Source organism: Phyllobates terribilis, unplaced genomic scaffold (genome assembly GCF_046119375.1).
Source record: "Phyllobates terribilis strain yellow unplaced genomic scaffold, ASM4611937v1 Scaffold_5__5_contigs__length_657084704, whole genome shotgun sequence".
Classification (NCBI taxonomy): Eukaryota; Metazoa; Chordata; class Amphibia; order Anura; family Dendrobatidae; genus Phyllobates; species Phyllobates terribilis.
In genome coordinates this window covers 627,889,365-627,905,992 of record NW_027362765.1, presented here as the reverse complement: position 1 = coordinate 627,905,992, position 16,628 = coordinate 627,889,365, and positions in this window count along the sequence as shown.

Sequence of the window (16,628 nt, the reverse complement as noted above, 5' to 3'; positions counted from 1 at the left end):
GGGTTCTTCGCTGGGGACATTCTTCTAAACTAGCTGGCCATGCTGGCCAAAAGAAGACCTTCCAGCTCATTGCCCGGCATTACTTGTGGCCTACTCTGCGTAAGGACGTTGTAGACTTCGTCGCGGCCTGTTCATCCTGTGCCCGTAACAAAGTTCCCAGACATCTACCAGCTGGCCATCTCTTGCCCCTGCCCGTACCTGCTACTCCATGGCAGCATATTGCTATGGACTTTATCACCGATCTTCCTGTTTCTGACGGTTGTACAGTCATTTGGGTGGTCGTTGACCGCTTTTCTAAAATGGCCCACTTTATTCCCCTGCCTGGTCTCCCATCTGCACCTGAGCTGGCTAAAGACTTTATCCGCCACATCTTCCGTCTCCATGGCCTACCCCTCCACATCGTGTCAGATTGTGGGGTTCAGTTCACCTCACGCTTCTGGAGAGCCACATGTAAGCTGCTAGACGTCACCGTGGATTTCTCCTCCGCTTACCACCCACAGTCCAATGGTCAAGTGGAGCGGATCAATCAGATCCTGACCAGCTACCTCCGGCACTTCGTTAATCCCCACCATTCGGATTGGGTGGATCTCCTACCATGGGTCGAGTTCTCTTATAATAACCATGAGAGCGAATCCTCTTCCCAATCCCCGTTCTTTATTGTCTATGGCCAGTACCCCCGGATTCCAGTTCCTGTCTCCGCTTCTGTGGACAACCCTGCCGCAGAGTCTCTTGTCAGCGAATTTTCTACTATTTGTGCGGCTCAAAGTACCCTCCTACAAGTTGGGCCCTCGGTTCATCGGACCCTTCGATGTCCTCAGGCAAATTAACCCAGTGGCCTACAAATTAAAACTCCGGCCACCCTACGCATTCCCAACTCCTACACGTATCCCTCCTCAAACCCGTTGTCCTTAACACTTTTTCCGACAATCCAGGTACTCCTCCTACTCCGGTTTCTGCTGAGGACGTCTTTGAAGTGGAGAGTATCCTGGCCACCAAGAGGGTAAGAAGGAGAACCTTTTTTCTGGTGGATTGCGAGGGGTTTGGTCCTGAGGAAAGAACTTGGGAACCCAGGGAGAACATCAACGCTCCGCTTCTCCTTGAGAAATTTCTCTCTGGCCTAAAAAAGGGGGGCCTAAAGGAGAGGGGTACTGTAGCATCGGCGTCTCTGCCTCCTGCTAGGCAGAGACGCCGTCCCTCTCACCTTCCTGTTCAGCGTGCGGCGTCCTCCAGCGCTCCTTCCCTCGCTGCTGCCGGCGCGCGCTCCTTCCCGGGCACTGTGTTTGGGGCGCGCGCGCGCTCCCCCTCTCTTAAAGGGGCCACGCGCGTCGTCCTAAGGAGTCCCCGGCCAATTGCTGGAGGACTTCCCATATATAAGGCACCTCCTCCAAAATGGAGGTGCCCGAGCAAAGTTGTTTGCACTGTGTCTGATCTGTGCTTCAGCCCTTAGGTCCCGGTGCTAGCCTGACTTCTCGTCCTGCCTGCCAGCCTGTTATCTGCCCGTTACCTGCCGAGCCTGCCAGCCTGCTCACCTGGAGCGCTCACCTGTTACCTGCCTGTTACCTGCCTTGGCTATCTGTCCGCTCACCTGGGAGCATCCGCCTGCCCTGTCTGTCAGACCGCTCATCTGGGAGCGTCCACCAGTTACCTGCCTGTTACCTGCCTCGTCTGTCAGACCGCTCACATGGGAGTGTCCACCAGTTACCTGCCTGTTACCTGCTGTGTCCATCAGCCCACTCACTTGGGAGCGCCCACCAGTTACCTGTCAGTTACCCGCCTCGTCTGTCTGCCCGCTCACCTGGGAGCACCTGCCTGTTTCCTGCCAGCCTGCCTGGAGATCCTGCTGTCACTTGCTGTGACCACCTTCCTGGTAAACCTAAAGACTTGCCCTGCTTTCTCTAACGGTGACCACCTGTCAGCTACCAGAGACTTCCGCCTGCTTGCCGTGTCCATCCGCCATACCGGTCAGTCCCAGCCATCTGACCCGTGGGAGCCACCTGCTCTCTTACAAGGTCGTCCCCAGAGTAGCACCTGGTCCCTCAGCCCGGATCCTCCCTGGTCACGGTGTCATTAGCTGCCGTACGACCAGGGTCGGTTCGGGTGGATACTTAGTCACGCCCCTCTGGGTCCCTCCTTGCACCTCGGCACAGAGGTTCCACCACCCGGACGCGTAACAGTTTCCTTTACAACTCGGAGCATTTTGCACAGTTTCCTTCCTTTGTTTCTCTATTGTACTCTATGTCCACTGTTTCTCACTACTTCACCACAACCCAGCTTTTTACACTACAGTCCTGTTTAGCAAGGGTCATTTACTTGTCCTGCGTCCTCTTTTCCCTTTAGGGTGCAAATATGGCTGGTAACGTGTATAGATAAAACTGGAATGACAATAAGCGCAATAGGGTCTTTACTGGATTACAAGGGAAAAAGTAAAATGGGATTTGCTCACCTGGAGGGGTTGTGACAGTCACAACCCCTTTGTTAACTAGTACGCAGATCCACCAAAAAGATAAGGTACAAACTTGGAGGTAAAAGTGGATGTAATGGATAATGTGGTTTATCCTGATGTAGAGGTATTACCTCGAAACGCATTGACAAATAAAACCGCATCAATACTGCATCTGGTTTCTTATCGTATATTGGCTCCTCGGCAGCGCAGGATTACATCCAGTATGGCTGGTAATGCTGACGCTTTGGAACTCCCGCCCAGAACACTGTATTCCTCCTAAGGAGTGTATCCAGCAACAATTCTGGGGTGAATTTCAATTAACTAAAAACAATCTTATGAGTTAGAGTTGGAAGGGACCTCCACGGTCATTGTCTCCAACTCCCTGCTTAATGCAGGATTCATTAAACCATCTCAGACAGATGTCTGTTCAACCTCTGTTTGAAGACTTCCATTGAAGGAGTGTTATGTTCTGCCACTTAGAACTAAGGAATAGGAGGGAAAAGCTGTCCCTGCACTGAGACTCAGCTTTACCCTACGCTGGGATGGGTGCCCTATTCCTTATGAATAGCCCCACCGAAACTCCTTCACTGAACTCAAACGAAGACCTGTAGGGAGGGGAAAGGGGTCCCTAAAAGATCTAATGACTGGGAGCAAAAGCAGGAAACCTCCTAACAGAAAAGTTAGTTGCAGAAACGAAAATTAAAGGAAACACAACTGGTGGAACAAGAAGTCCCAGGATAACAATAGTCTAAACCAAGAAGAACTAGACAAGGCTACTTAGCCAGAGCACGAGCGCTACAACATTGATGTCCAGCTGGGAATGGGAGCCAGGTGCTGAGTAAGAAAGAGTGCAGAGATCACGTGACCAAGAAACCCAGCACCAGAGGAAAAGACTAGAAGCCAGCAAACCACAACAAGATGGCCGATAGTAAAACAAAATAGATTCTAACAAGGAGAACTCACCACCTCTCGTGTCAGCCTGTTCCACTCGTTGATCACCCTAACTGTCAAACTTTTTTTCTAATATCTAATCTGTATCTTCTCCCTTTCAGTTTCATTCCATTGCTTTTCGTGTTTCCATGTGCAAATGAGAACAAGGATGATCCCTCTATACTGTGACATTCTTTCAGATATTTGTAGAAAGCTATTAAGTCTCCTCTTAGTCTTCTTTTTTGCAAGCTAAACATTCCCAGATCTTGCTTTTTTGAAGTTGATATATACTATACAGTGCTGGCCAAATGTATTGGCACCCCTGCAATTCTGTCAGATAATACTCAGTTTCTTCCTGAAAATGATTGCAATCACAAATTCTTTGGTATTATTCTCTTCATTTAATTTGCTTGCAAGGAAAAAACACAAAAGAGAATGAACCAAAAATCAAATCATTGATCATTTCACACAAAACTCCAAAAAAGGGCCAGACAAAAGTATTGGCACCCTCAGCCTAATACTTGGTTGCACAACCTTTAGCCAAAATAACTGCGAACAACCGCTTCCGGTAACCATCAATGAGTTTCTTACAATGCTCTGCTGGAATTGTAGACCATTCTTCTTTGGCAAACTGCTCCAGGTCCCTGATATTTGAAGGGTGCCTTCTCCAAACTGCCATTTTGAGATCTCTCCACAGGTGTTCTATGGGATTCAGGTCTGCACTCATTGCTGGCCACCTTAGAAGTCTCCAGTGCTTTCTCTCAAACCATTTTATAGTGCTTTTGGAAGTGTGTTTTGGGTCATTGTCCTGCTGGAAGACCCATGACCTCTGAGGGAGACCCAGCTTTCTCACACTGGGCCCTACATTATGCTACAAAATTTGTTGGTAGTCTTCAGACTTCATAATGCCATGCACACGGTCAAGCAGTCCAGTGCCAGAGGCAGCAAAGCAACCCCAAAACATCAGGGAACCTCCGCCATGTTTGACTGTGGGGACCGTGTTCTTTTCTTTGAATGCCTCTTTTTTTTTCCTGTACACTCTATGTTGATGCTTTTTCCCAAAAAGCTCTACTTTTGTCTCATCTGACCAGAGAACATTCTTCCAAAACGTTTTAGGCTTTCTCAGGTAAGTTTTGGCAAACTCCAGCCTGGCTTTTTTATGTCTCGGGGTAAGAAGTGGGGTCTTCCTGAGTATCCTACCATACAGTCCCTTTTCATTCAGACGCCGACGGATAGTACGGGTTGACACTGTTGTACCCTCGGACTGCAGGGAAGCTAGAACTTGTTTGGATGTTAGTTGAGGTTCTTTATCCACCATCCGCACAATCTTGCGTTGAAATCTCTCGTCAATTTTTCTTTTCCGTCCACATCTAGGGAGGTTAGCCACAGTGCCATGGGCTTTAAACTTCTTGATGACACTGCGCACGGAAGACACAGGAACATTCAGGTCTTTGGAGATGGACTTGTAGCCTTGAGATTGCTCATGCTTCCTCACAATTTGGTTTCTCAAAACCTCAGACAGTTCTTTGGTCTTCTTTCTTTTCTCCATGCTTAATGTGGTACACACAAGGACACAGGACAAAGGTTGAGTCAACTTTAATCCATGTTAACTGGCCGCAAGTGTGATTTAGTTATTGCCAACACCTGCTAGGTGCCACAGGTAAGTTACAGGTGCTGTTAATTACATGAATTAGAGAAGCATCACATGATTTTTCAAAGGGTGCCAATACTTTTGTCCACCCCCTTTTTTAGGTTTGGTGTGGAATTATATCCAATTTGGCTTTAGGACAATTCTTTTTGTGTTTTTTTCATTGAAGACAAATTAAATGAAGAGAATAATACCAAAGAATTTGTGATTGCAATCATTTTCAGGAAGAAACTGAGTATTATCTGACAGAATTGCAGGGGTGCCAATACTTTTGGCCACCACTGTATCTACCGCATTTCCCTGATCCACCCAATCAGTGATTCCATCATCAAAGGAAATAAGATTAGTCTGGCATGACTTGTTTGCAAGAAACCCATGCTGGCTCTGGTTAATTACTGTATTATTATCAAAGTACTTACATACATGCTGTTTAATAATTTGTTCAAAAATCTTTCCTGGTGGGGGGCGTGGCAATGCCGTGGAGCTGAGAGGACACAGGAGACCTGAGCTCCCGCTATCCGGCGCATAATCCTGTTCTTACTGTACCCTGTTCTTCACTTCTGTGCCCTGCAGCAAAGCACCGGAGAAGCGGGGAGCGGCGGGGCTTCTGAGGACCTGCTTGGAGAGGGCTCCGGTCCTGTGATCTCTGCGTACCCCGGTGGAGTAGAACTCTCTGTGGAGCGGCGGCAATCTTGAGGGTTCTGCACATGTCGCAGCTTACAGGCGCCATAGGAGACACGCTGACAGTCGGTCTCCCTTTGAAAGGCCTGAGGAGCGACGGCTTCTGGAGGGGTACAGCGGTGAGTGTACCGGACAACCCGGTCCCGCGTCCTGTCTGGAGGCCACTGGATTACTTTTAAGGAAGACATTACAGCAGCCACATCCTATCTTTACAAGGGGAAGTATAAACCCTGGGGCATGAGACTTGCTGCCTATACTTAGTCCTTGGCATTTGTATATGGGACACAGAGTGACCGAAATAAATACAAAGCAACTAGTGGCCACTATCTCCTCCAACCTTTATTATTGCAATAATACATTTTATATGCTGGAACTGGTATATAACTTATAAAATGCAAATTGCCTCTTCAGAGAAAACCCCTTAGACCTCAGTCCAGAGCCTCTCATCTAGCCAAAGCAGTTCTCATACTTTACACTGACGAGGGCCAACAGCCCGAAACACCGTGTCTGCAAATTGAGATTCTGATTTGGCTTATATCCTAAGTCCTATTGCACGACTCGTTGAAGGGTTGATTGTGACTTGTAGGATTGCTACTTCCAATAAGTAGCGCTATAGAGTACAAGTCCTCTTTTTCTCTGAAGAGGCAATTTGCATATTACATTTCCCAGAGGAGCATTGCATGGCGAATAAGCCTCCTTACCTTGACGTGCCAGAGCTGGTGTATCACTCTCCATAAGGAGAAACGCTACCCCTTAGACCTTAACTTATAAAAGACATTACTGAGACACCGCTGCTGCAAAGATACCAGGTGACAGCATTGTCCAGTCTTTAACTTTTACATAACAAGTCTGCATAATATACTATTCCAGTAACCATCATATAATATACTCTGCTCATAATGCTACAAAATGAGCCGAGGGAAAAACTCGAGTATAGCAGATAAATTGAAGGATTTTGCCAGAGGGGACATCCAGGAAAATTCTCGTTTAAGGAAGGGGCCGACATCCTTATCAAATAAAATAACGGATCAACGTAAGAGCCATGTATCTGATGAGGAGGAGGGGCAGGGACATGAAGAAATGACCTTGAAGCAAGTTGCTGATCAACTCTTAGAAGCTATATCCACTTGCAAGAACTCTCTGACCGGGAAGATAGAGGAGGTTCATTCTGATGTGGGACTACTCCTCCAAGACATGCAAACCATGCAGAAACGTGTCACTGAGGCTGAGACGAGGGTATCAGAACTGGAAGATAAAATGTCGCCTATTGTTAACAAATTGACCAAAGTGGCTGGTTCCATAAACGCCTGGCGCCAAAAAGCTGATGACCTAGAAAATCGTATGCAAAGAAATAATATACGTATTATTGGTCTACAAGAGCGAACAGAGGGTCAACATCCTGAAATCTATTTTGGAAAATGGCTTAAATCTACCCTAGGAGATGAATACTCTCCGGTCTTTGCTGTGGAAAGGGCCCACAGAGTTCCAGCCAAACCCCCCCTCCTGGAGCCCATCCTAGACCACTTCTTGCTAGACTGCTGAACTCTAAGGACAGAGATACTACTTTGAGATTGGCAAGACAAAAAGGCCCTATTGAATATAACAATTCTACATTTTCCATCTTCCCTGATTTGTCCATGGAACTACAGAAACTAAGAGCACAGTTTATGGATGATAAGAAGAAACTTAAAGACAAAGGGATTATCTACGCTATGGCTTATCCTGCTCGTCTCCGAATTGTTTCTGGAAACTCTTCTTCTTTCTTTGCTACCCCGGAGGAAGCGTTGGAGTGGCTCCGGTTGCACCCAGAGCCTGGAAAAGGATGACCGACAACTAGAGATGAGCGGTGTTCGACTCGAACTGTTCGCCAATCTCAAATTCGAGCTGTTTTGGGCGGTGTTCGAGCCATTCGGCGAACACGATCAATTTGAAAAAAATTCGGCTGTTCAAGGTTATGTTCGATAACTGTTCGTGCACCAAAATCATAACTGGATTTTTTCTCAGTAGTGCTGAAAATTAATGTTAATACGCAGTTTGAGTGTACAGCAGGGCGGGGGGAGGGGCAGGGGATGGATCTCTGCATAAATAATGAAAATCTCCATTTTTTTTCTCTTTCCCGCATTTACAGTGGGGAGGTGCAATCTGTCAGCCTATCAGCAGCGCATACACGGAGCGAACAGCTTTTTTTCACACAAGCAAGGGCATGTGTCATTGGCAGTGTATGTCACATGTCCTTGCCCTATAAGACCCAGCCATTTTCCACATAGCCACCATTTTCTCACTGCTGCAGCTGCGTGTTAGACGGCACCGCTGTTGCTGTGTGCGCTATACTTTGAGTGTTAATGTCAAGCCAATTTTCGCACAAATCTACAGATAGCTTGGGAGTAGGGAAAAGTTGTGATTGCAGTCCTTTTGAGGACTAGGTTACATAATTTCCTACGACTTTTATCAGGCAGGTCTGTGCTCTTAAATAGATAGGTTGGGAGTAAAGACTAATTGTAATTGCAGTCCTTTTCAGGGCTAGGTTACATCAGTTCCTATCACTTTTATCAGGCAGGTCTGTGCTCTTAAATAGATAGGTTGGGAGTAAAGGCTAATTGTAATTGCAGTCCTTTTGAGGGCTAGGTTACATCAGTTCCTATCACTTTTTGCCAGGCAAGTCTGTACCAGTGCTGTGCAAGTTTTTTTTCACAGTATTTGGCTAAATCTAGCTAAGCAAATCCTTTTTGGCCTCTTGCAGTGTGTGTTAGTCAGTGGAGTAGCCTATCTGTGTTGCAAGCTACACCACCTGTGTATAGAATACAATTTTTTTACTGCACCTAGCGAAGTAAAACTTTTTGGGCATAGCATCATTCTATTAGTCCATCTATACTAACCTCCACCAGGTTTCAAATTCAAAATAATTTTTATCTGCATCTAGCTCTGAAAAAATTTTTGGGCTTCTAGCAGTGTGTGGAACTTGTTCTATTAGTCCATCTATACTAACCTCCACCAGGTTGCAAATTCAAAATAATTTTTATCTGCATCTAGCTCTGAAAAAATATTTGGGCTTGTAGCAGTGTGTGGGACTTGTTCTATTAGTCCATCTATACTAACCTCCACCAGGTTGCAAATTCAAAATAATTTTTATCTGCATCTAGCTCTGAAAAAATATTTGGGCTTGTAGCAGTGTGTGGGACTTTTTCTATTAGTCCATCTATACTAACCTCCACCAGGTTGCAAATTCAAAATAATTTTTATCTGCATCTAGCTCTGAAAAAATATTTGGGCTTGTAGCAGTGTGTGGGACTTGTTCTATTACTCTATCTATACTAACCTCCACCAGGTTGCAAATTCAAAATAATTTTTATCTGCATCTAGCTCTGAAAAAATATTTGGGCTTGTAGCAGTGTGTGGGACATGTTCTATTAGTCCATCTATACTAACCTCCACCACCTGTGTATGTAATAAAATTGTTTTACTGCATCTAACCCAGCCAATACTTTTGGGCTAATACCACAGTTTGGCCACTCAGCTCTGCTCGGTTCCCAACCATTGTTTTTTGTGCAAACAACTCCAGAGCTGTCAATTAGTTAACCACCAAAATGAGTGGAAAAAGGCCTGCTGCTGGTGGAAAGGGGAATAGGCGTGTTGGGAAGGGAAAAAAAGGTTGTGTCCGTGGGGTAGGTGTTAAAGCAACAGTAACATCTGCAGAAGAAAGACCATCTTCCAGCCAAACTAAGATGTCTACTTCTTTTAGCGGACAATATGATAAGATCCCTTTCTTACGGCCACGCCAATCGCTACAAATTCCAGATGAGGCACAAAAACAGCAGGTGCTTCAACGAATATCAAGTGCTCCTTTAAGTGGGCTCTCCTCCACCTCAACTTCAACATCACAAATACTCCAGACCTCAGAGGTGTCACCCCAATCTCACTTGCTTCCTCACAGCTCCCAAGTCTCCAGCTGCCCGTCTGAGTATGTGGTAGAACAGATGGTTGAGTCTGCAGAGTTGTTTACTCATACTATAGCCTGGGAATCAGAGGTCGGCTCCAGAGCTTCTGTGAATCCAGACGAGGAAATGATCTGCACTGATGCCCATAATCTTTATGAGTTGGATCCGGGAACAGACGCAGAAGGTTCTGACCATAATGTAGACCCTCGTTCCCAAACTGTAACTCCTGTTGGTGGAGACAATGAGGAAGACGATGATGAGACTCAAATACCTGATTGGAGCGACAACTTGAGTTTTTTGTCAGGGCAGGAAGAGGTTGGCTCTGAGGACGACGGGTGTGATAACACACAGGGTGATGATGACGAGGTTGGAGATCCCACTTACTGTCAACCCACAGTCAGCCAGTCGATGAGGTCAGCAGAGGAGGTGGAGGAGGATGCTAGTGACGACGAGGTCAGGTTGCGCCTTCCTGGACAGAGACGTAGTACTGGAAGCACGTCAACAACTGCATCCTCAAACACAACTCTGCCTCTGACCACAAGTCGTGGTGGCTCTTCAGGTCGCATGGGTGCTAAGCCTTGCATAGCCTGGGCATTTTTTCAGATCGATAAGGATGACCCAACTCATGTTATCTGTAACATTTGTCAGCAAAAGCTAAGTAGAGGCCAAAAAATACATAGTTTGAGTACTTCATGCATGAACCGGCACATGGATATGAAGCATAAGTTGCAGTGGGAAGCTCACTGTGCTACAATGCGGCCTAGCCGGCCGGGCCAACCGCCGTCTGCCACATCTTGTGCATCCGCGGCCTCTTCATCCTCTGTGACTGGGGGGACAGCAGTCACACCTGTTTTCGGACGCAGACCTGCCACCTCTTTACCCGCAACAACCAGCGTGATTGGCAAGTCATCATTTTCTTTGGAGGTGGAAACACCAGCTGGTGTTCAGCGCTGTCCGACATCGATAGCACCACCTTTGGATCAAGGCAACCTAACATGTCCGCCTGCATCTTCCTCACAGACTGGCAGTTTGCCGGGGACACCCTTCTCAACCCTGTCTAAGCACAACAGCCAGCCCTCGGTCCCTCAGATGTGGACAAGTAAAAGACCATTTCCTCCTAGCCATGAGAAAGCTAAGAGGTTGAATTTCACCATCTGCAAGCTCTTGGCTACAGAAATGCTGCCTTTCCGCCTGGTGGACACAGAGGATTTTCGAGACCTTATGTCCGTCACAGTGCCCCAGTACCAGATGCCCAGTTGGCACTACTTCTCAAAGGAAGGTGTGCCTGCGCTCCACCAGCATGTCGCACACAACATCACCGCTTCTTTGAGAAACTCTGTGTGTGACAGGGTGCATTTCACCACAGACACTTACATGTCGCTGACTGGGCACTGGGTAACTATGGTGGCAGCAAGACAAGGGGCTGCTGTCCAAGTCTTACCGTCCCCACGAGTTGTGTGTCAATCCTCTTTATCTCGAAGTTCCTCCACTGCTTCTGCTTCCTCAACCTCCTCTCGGTCCTCCACCTGCACCCAAAGCCTGTCTGGTCATGCCACAAGCTTTCTAACTGTGCAGAAGGGATCCTGCACACCTCCTTACTATGCTGGCAGCAGGGCTCAACGTCATCAGGCGGTTTTTACTTTGAAATGTCTGGGAAATGTGAGTCACACAGCTGAGGAGTTGTGGTCAGCTCTGGAGAACCAGTTTCATGAATGGTTGTCTCCACTGGACCTGCAACCAGGGAAGGCCTTGTGCGACAATGCTGCAAACCTGGGTGCGGCCCTTCGCCGGGGCAATGTCACACACGTGCCTTGTATGGCTCACGTGTTGAACCTGGTTGTCCAGCAATTTTTAGCCCACTATCCCGGACTAAATGGCCTTCTGCAGAGGGCACGGTCGCTGTGTGCTCACTTCCGCCGTTTGCATCAGCGACTTACATCTCTACAGAAGTCGTTGGGCCTGCCACTTCACCGGCTAAAATGCGATGTGCCTACCCGGTGGAATTCAACTCTGCACATGTTGCAGCGGCTGTGGCAGCACCGACAAGCCCTGGTGCAATATGTTCTGACGTATAGCCTGGGCCAACGAGATCCAGAGGTGGGGCAAATCATGCTGGAGGAGTGGTCTCAGATCAGGGACCTATGCACCCTTCTGCACAGTTTTGAAATGGCGACGAAGATGTTTAGTGCTGACGATGCCATTATCAGCATGACTATTCCGGTGATTTACATGCTGGAGCACATGTTAAACAGAATTCGGAGTCAGGTGGTGGCACAAGAGGAGGTGGAGGAAGTAGAGGAGGAGGAGTTGTATGCGGAAGGGCTAACATCTGCAAGGTCCAGACAGACGGCAGCACCAAGGCAGCAGGCATGTGAGGGTGGGGGAGATGGTTTTACCAGGGCGCATGGTAGCAGCCAAACTAGTGAGGAAGGTGCAGGAGCCCAGGAAGAAGTGGAGGACGAACTGATAGAAGACTCATCAGATGAGGGAGACCTTGATCACATTTCTGTTGTGCGAGGTTGGGGGGAGAGGGCAGAGGAAGGAAGCATGATTGTTACCTCGCCACCAACACAACAGGGACTTGGTGCTCCTGGATGCGCAAGACACATGATTGCCTTCTTGCTGCACTACCTGCAACATGACCCTCGAATTGTGAGAATTAGAAATAATCCTGACTACTGGGTTGCCACACTGTTAGATCCCCGGTACAAATGTAAATTTGCAGAACAGTGGTGCACGTAGTGAATCTCACAGTTCCAACTTGCCAACCGTGGGACTGTCGAGTGTTCAGCACTCAAAACGTAACAGAAACACAGTATCTGCTGGTAACATCAATTTTGCGGAATCATTTCACCACTTTTTTAGACCATCCTTTGCAAGGCCACAGGAGACAAGAAGTCTGACACATAGTCAATGCCTAGAGACGATGGTACGGGAGTATCTCCAAGTAAACATTGAAGCCATGACTGTGTCACTGGACCCTTGCTCTTTTTGGGCTTCCAATCTGGATAAATGGCCGGAGCTCGCCACTTACGCCTTGGAGATCTTGTCATGCCCCGCAGCCAGCGTTCTGTCTGAACGTGTGTTCAGCGCTGCTGGTGGTGTGCTGACAGATAAGCGCACTCGGCTCTCCACTGATAATGTAGACAGACTCACGTTCATAAAGATGAACAAATCATGGATCCAAAAGGAATTTTCTACCCCTGTGTCATACTGGGGAGAGTAAAAGCTTGATGATTTGTTAAAATCACCCTACCAACCGTTTTAAGCTTTCAAATTACTAATCATGTTTATCTGTATCTTGGCTGGAAAATAATTTGGGCCTTGTAGCAGTGTGCAGTACTGATTCTATTAGGCTATCTATACTAAACTCCACCAGATTTAAAATTACTAATCATGTTTATCTGTATCTTGGCTGGAAAATAATTTGGGCCTTGTAGCAGTGTGCAGTACTGATTCTATTAGGCCATCTATACTAAACTCCACCAGATTTAAAATTACTAATCATGTTTATCTGTATCTTGGTTGGAAAATAATTTGGGCCTTGTAGAAGTTTGCAGTACCGATTCCATTAGGCCATCTATACTAAGCTCCACCAGTTTTCAAATTAATAATAATTTTTAGCTGCATCTAGGCCGGAAAATAATTTTGGGGCTCCTAGATGCGCAAGACACATGAGTGCCTTCTTGCTGCACTACCTGCAAAATGACCCTCAGATTGTCAGAATTCGAAATAATCCTGACTACTGGGTTGCCACACTCTTAGATCCCCCACACTCTTCGATCAACCTTTTCATTTTAATAAAGAGCAAAAAAATGGTCATTTTTGAAATTATAAGCATTAGCAGGTTATTAGAAACTGAAATCAAACAGTTTTCAACTCAAAACTTTATTCTAGGTGATGTTACATTTGCACATAGGACCCCTTGTTCGAAAGGACCTTCTGAACTCTCTCGTCCATTGAATTTGTCAGGTTTTTGATGGTTTCTGCTTCAATTGTTTTGCATGAGGACAGAATACCCTCCCAGAGCTGTTGCTTAGATGTGAACTGCCTCCCACCATCATAGACACTCCTTTTGATGATGCTCCAGAGGTTCTCAATGGGGTTGAGGTCAGGGGAGCATGGGGGTCACACCATAAGTTTGTCCCCTTTTATGCCCATATCAGCCAGAGATGCAGATGTGTTATGTGCAGCATGAGACGGTGCATTATCATGCATGAAAATGATCTTGCTGCAGAATACACGGTTCTTCTTCTTGAACCATGACAGGAAGTGCTGTTTGAGAAACTCCACATACATTATGGAGTTCATCTTTACCCCTTCAGGGATCCTAAAGGGGCCGACAATCTCTCTCCCCATGATTCCAGCCCAAAACATTACTCCACCTCCTCCTTGTTGGCGCCATAGCCATGTTTGCATGGGGTGTCCATCAACCAGCCATCCTCCACTCCATCCATCTGGACCATCGAGCATTGCACGGCACTCATCGGTGAACAAAACAGTTTTGAAGTCAGTCTTCATGTATTGTTTGGCCCACTGGAGCCGTTTCTGCTTGTGTACAGTGGATAGAGGAGGTCGACAGGATGGCTTACGCACAGCTGCAAACCTCTGAAGGACCCTGCATCTTGTTGTTCGGGGGATGTTGGAGGCACCAGCAGCTTCAAAAACTTGTCTGCTGCTATGACAAGGCTTTTTGCCACTGCTCTTTTAACCTGACGTAATTGCCTGTAGGAAAGAGTCCTCAATCAGCACGCACACATGTGTACTGTGAATCAGCTATATACTACTTGATTGTGCGATGATCAGGATGAAGTGTCTTGGCAATGTTGATTGTAGTCATGCCTTGACCTAAAAACTTGTTGCTTCTCAGCAGCCGACACATCCATTTTCTTTCCCATTTTGGGAGAAAATGTAGGCTGCTTAATAATGTGGGACAGCCTTCTTAAGTAGTCTTGCCTTTCATTGGACACACCTGCCAAACTAATTAGCACAGGTGTCTGCAATTGCTTACAGTGATATAAAGAGCCCTGACACACATCACCATCAATGAGTTTAACTGACAAACAAAAAAATTCTTACCTTATCACTCCTAAACACTTTTTGCATAATAATTTGGAACACAGTGTACATGTGCTTTTCCACAAAACACCAGTGGTTCACGTAGTGAATCTTACAGTTCTAACTTGCCAACCGTGGTCTGTATGGAGTTGTTCAATAAAGGGCCCAAAATTAAGATAACATAGACGGGAGAGGTCTCTATGAATACGAATTCCTAAGTATTTGATACCCTGTGAGGGCCAGGCAAAGGGAAAGCTGGACTGGATGGAATCCTGCATGGAGGCATGGGGGGCAGGATGGAGACATGGGGGCAGGATTGAGACATGGAGAGCAGGATGGAGACATGGGGGCAGGATGGAGACATGGGGCAGAATGGAGGGATGGGGGGCAGGATAGAGATATGGGGGGAAAGATTGAGACATGAGGGACAGAATGGAGACATGGGGGCAGAATGGAGGCATGGAGGCAAAATGGAGACATGGGGAGCAGGATGGAGACATGGGGGGCAGAATGGAGACATTGGGGACAGGATGGAGACATGAGGGGCAGGATGGAGGCATGGGGGGCAGGATGGAGGCATCGGGAGCAGGATTTAGACGTGGGGGACAGGATGGAGACAAGAGTGGCATAATGGAGACATGGGAGGCAGAATGGAGACATGGGGAGCAGGATGGAGACATGGGGGGGCAGGATGGAGGTATGGGGGGCAGGATTTAGACATGGGGACAGGATGGAGACATGGGGGACAGGATGGAGACATGGGGAGCAGGATGGAGACATGGGGGATAGGATGGAGACATGGGGGGCAGGATAGAGATATGGGGGGCAAGATTGAAACATGAGGGGCAGAATGGAGACTTGGGCGGCAGAATGTAGGCATGGAAGCAAAATAGAGACATGGGGAGCAGGATAGAGACATGGAGGACAGGATGGAGACATGGGGGGGCAGAATGGAGACATGGGAGGCAGAATGGAGACAGGGGGGCAGAATGGAGACATGTGGGTAGAATGGAGGCATGGAGGCAAAATGGAAACATGGGGGCAGAATGGAGACAGTGGGTGCAGAATGGAGACAATGGGGGGCAGGATGGAGACAATGGAGGGCAGGATGGAGACAATGGGGGCAGGATGTAGGAAATTATTACTGAAGGGGCTAATTAAAGATATTTTTACTCCTGTGATGTATTTTATTTTTGAGTATACTGTTTTCAGTGAGGGGGGTCCTGTTTAGTGTTGAGCCACCCCCGTAGTGTTCGAGTTCGGTTCGGTTCGTCGAACACCCGTGTGTTCGCCGAACTGTTCGTCGAACACCTTCGAACACCGTTAAAACCAATGGCAGGCAAACAAAAACACATAGAAACACATAGAAAACACCTTCAAAGGTGTCCAAAAGCTGACAAACTGCTCAGAAGACACAACGAACACATGGAAAAGTGACAAGTACATAGTCATGCGAAAAGAAAAGAGGTGGAGGAGTAAAAGGAGGGGGAGACACAGATATAGGCATGTCATGCCCTTCTAAAATCCAAAAAGTGAGAAGCCGACACGGCCAGTCCGTTCCTGCCCGTGCCACCTCTGTGTCGCCGGGTTTGTGCCAGAGCCGCGGTGGACTCTGACGGCCAGCCCCCTATCCCAATACTGGTGCCTGTCCGCCGGTGGGTCGAGGCCCCCCACGGTGGGGGGGGGGGAGTAACATCTGCAGAAGAAAGACCATCTTCCAGCCAAACTAAGATGTCGACTTCTTTTCGTGGACAATGTGATACGATCCCATTCTTACGGACACGCCCATCGCTACAAATTCTAGATGAGGCACAAAAACAGCAGGTGCTTCAACGGATATCAAGTGCTCCTTCAAGTGGGCTCTCCATCACCTCAATTTCAACATCACAAATACTCCAGTCCTCAGAGGTGTCACCCCAATCGCACTTGCTTC